Raw genomic sequence first — 4312 nt, 5'->3', positions numbered from 1 at the left:
TGTGCATCCTTGAAAATTGTTGGCCACCAAAACCCAGCCCTTAATACTTTTTGTGCAGTTGTCTTGGCCATATAATGTCCTCCACAAACTCCACTATACAATCCAAACAGCAACTTATGAGCTTGATCCTGGTCAACACACTTTAACATGACAACATCATTGTTCCTCCACCAAAGTTTCCCATTAACAATGGCATATTTGATATCATATACTTTTAATGTCCTTTTATTATCACTCATGTCTTCTGGACATTTCATCCTCTACAAATAATATAAGATATCATCATACAATTTGTAGCCATCCATATCTCAAATACAATATTTGTGCTCTTCATCCACAATATTTATTTGATTGCCATCCAAATTACTCTGGGCCATCAACTTTGCCAATCCTTGTCCTCTCACTAACTTAGTGATTTGGATATCAATATTAAATTCTTGGATCCTATTGATCCATCGACATCTTCTTCCAGATACTTCCTGTTGTGTGAAAATATCTTTAATTGCAACACTAGGCACATATGTAACCATTGATGTTCCCATCAAGTAACTCTTAAAAGCTTTAACTGCCTTCACTAGCGCATAAGCTTTCTTTTCATTTAAATCATGTTTCAGCTCTGTAGCTTGCAAAGATTTTGTAAAAAATGCTATAGGTTGTTCAAAACCTTCAAAATTCTTTTGCAACAATACAACAACAACGGTATGAAAATATGCAAATGAAAACATCTGCATAGGTTTGCTATAATTAGGTGTTTTTAGAACAGGTGCATTTTTAATAGCCTGCTTGATCTCCTGGAATGCCTTGACTGGCTGCTTGTTCCATTCTATCTTTGCACCTTTCTTCAACATCTTGGATATAGGTCTACTAATTTCAGCGAAATTAGTGACAAACCTTCTTAGAAAATTAATGTGCCCAAAGAAAGATTGGATACCTTTCACTGTTCTAGGCTGAGGGACTTTGTGAATTGCTACTACCCTCTCCGGGTCAATTCTTACACCATCTTTTGAAATGATGTGACCCAGCAACTTACTTTCAGTTACCCCAAAACCACACTTTTTGGGGTTTAAAGATATCCTCTATTCAACAACTCTATCAAAAAAATTTCAAGGTGCCCACGATGATCACTTTCCTTCTTGGATTTAGTTTTTAAATCATCTCAATATACCACTAAGAACACATTTATAATGTCAAAAAATGCGACATCCATGGCTCTTTGAAATGTTGCTCCTACATTTGTTAAACCAAGTCATTCTTATATAAACATAGGTTCCCCAAGGTGTAGTGAATGTTGTTGTGTATTGTTTTGATTCTTTATCCATTACTTGGTTGTAACCCAAAAATCCATCCATAATAGACGAGCTCACACCCTATTACCCTTTGTAACATTGCTTCCATATTGGGCAATGAATAATTGTCTTTTAAAGAAGATATATTTAGATTTATGAAATCAACACACAATCTGATATCTCCATTATTTTTTCTTATAGGTACCATGTTGGACACCCATAATCAATGTCTGATAGGTTTTATAATCCCAACATCTCTTAACTTAACTAGCTCCTCTTGCATTTTAGGTGCTAATGTTGGATTAATAGGCCTCTGGTTTTGTCTAAAAAGCTTGGCATTTTCTTTCAAAGGAATCTCATGTTGAAATAAATCTTCCTTGTAAGCCTTCAGGTCATCATATGACCAAGAAAAAGCATGGTTACATTTTCTCAACAAATCAATTAGTATTTTCCTAACCCTAGGTGACATTTTCTTCCCAATATATACCTTCCTTGGGGCTCCTTCTATCCCAAGGTTAACTTCTTCTAAATCTTCAAGGTGCGGGGCAAAAGTAACAACCTTAGCCTTGTCTTTACTATCAAACACCCTCTCTAAAACAACTAGACCTCTGGGAATTTTATTTGTCTTCAATTGATACACTTCCGTCCCAAAGATTGTTTCTTTGTCATCCTCCATTTGTACAAAGGCACTGAAATCAATCTCTTGATTTTCATATTTATCTACACAATGTACAAACCTTAAAATATCATCATCATCATTAAAAACTTGCCAACTTTCAATTTTGTTAGGAACTGAAGGGCTCGTTTGAATCTCAATCTTTGAGATTCCAGCAAAAGTAATATCCTCTGGCCTAAGAGATATATTTGCCAGGAGATCAACCATTTTGTTATGGCTCCATTCTTTCCATTCAATACCAAATGCATCAAAACTCTCAATTTGGTCCCATACAACATTTCTATACTGCTTCAACCTTTTATTTTTGGATGCATATTTAGATCTAATTTGGGATATGACTAACTCATAATCTCCAACAACCTTGAGATTCTTTATCCCATGTTTTTCAGATAGTCTCAACCCAAGAAGCAATGCTTCATATTATGCCACATTATTTGTACATGCAAAGGCCATAGTAAAGGAAAATTTAAAAGTTCTCCACGAGGTCATATGAATATCACACCTGCTCTCGAGCCCTTCTTAGAACTGGCTCCATCAAAATACATAGTCCATAAATTATCATCTCCTAGTGATTTTTCTACTTCTTCATCCAATAATGCAGGTTGTTCCCTTTTTTTTCTGTAGAGAATCTTCAACTCTGAATGCATTTATCCCTATGTCTACAAAACAAGTCATGTCTTCATCAGATTGTACTATATGCACCATCATATATGGTACCCTAGATTCTCTTTTAACCTTTACATTTTTACCATCAATGTAAAAGGTAGACTAAGACAGGTCACATTGCAAACTTCCACCCATAGAAGCACTCCACTTTCTTGACAATAACATCCCATAATCCAATGGAATATCTAAAACTAGGACAGTCATAGTTAATTCTTTCTAACGAAAAGCCGCAAGTTTATAAGGTAGTCCCTTTATAGTACCTACCATAGGCACTTCTCATGAATCCATAGTACAACATCTTCCCTGAGGAGTATCTACTTTTAAACTCATGGAATGCACTATTTTTATTTGAGTCCCCTGAATCAATCATACAATTCTTCAGGATTCCTCCATTTATAATAGCACTTTGAAAGAAAGGGTCTACATTTTCAGGGCTCTCACCTACTGTATCTTCAAGATAAATTTGTGGAATCTGAGAAACCATTCCCTCTAACACTTTATCCTTTATCTCATTTTTAATTATTCATTCGTTTACATTATGAGATACATTCTCATTTTTAATTTCAACAAAATGAGAAACACCCTTGACTCAAGCCATGGCTTTCTCCCTATGCTCTTCAATTCTTAACATTTCTTGCAAAGCAACTTTAACTTTAATCTGAGAAAGCAACTAAATCATATCTACAAGTGTGTAACTTTAATCTGAGAAAGCAACTAAATCATATCTACAGGTGTGTAACTTTAATATGATGAGCTTCCAACCATCTAGGATATATGAATGGTGCCATAATTGGATCAGTGCACCTGGTAACTAAATATCCTCTACTCTTATGCTGTCTGGGACCCTGATAATGGGGGAACATAGTATGGTCATGTGTAGAAGATACATCTCTTCTCACAGTTTCCCGTTTCACCATGCCAGTGACACTGCGAGAAAGGGAGATATAGAAAGAATCGATGGACATATCATCATAAGGATTATATGTCCAAATAGTGAATATCATATGTAGAAACTCATCCCTAATAGTCTCTGCCCTTTCCTTATTAGGTCGGGTAGTGGTAGAATCTAATGTGGACACAATATGATCTAGTGCACGCTGTAGGGCCTGAGTGATTTCATCAAAAATTTGAACCCTGACATCACTATCAATAGAAGGAATTCAACCAGACTATCTAGATGTCTAGTGAGTGACCTCACGATGAACACTATCATCTGATGCCTGATCGGCCATTTGGAAAATATTTGTATGTACATAATTATAAAAGAAAACAATTTAAGAAATAATTATTCAAAACTATTTTAAAAATTCAAACTAATTCTGAAAACTATTTTAAACTAATTCAAACATATTTCAAAATGATATACAATTGCAATTTAAAGTACAATTCAAAGTAAATGGAACATTTGATACAAATTACTTTAAAGAAACATTAAAATTAAATACATGTATGTACACATACACATACACATACACATACACACATACATGCACATACACACACATATTGTACCTACATACATACATACACACATGCACACATAAAAACACATATGTATATACATATACATGTACACACACACACATACACATGTGTGCATGCATGCATGCATACATACACATACACATGCAGACACACATACATACATGTGTACATGCGTACATGTACACCTGTATGTGTGTGC

The sequence above is a fragment of the Cryptomeria japonica genome, chromosome 7 (genome assembly GCF_030272615.1).
Source record: "Cryptomeria japonica chromosome 7, Sugi_1.0, whole genome shotgun sequence".
NCBI classification, from domain to species: domain Eukaryota; kingdom Viridiplantae; phylum Streptophyta; class Pinopsida; order Cupressales; family Cupressaceae; genus Cryptomeria; species Cryptomeria japonica.
Note: the sequence above shows the minus strand (reverse complement) of the source record.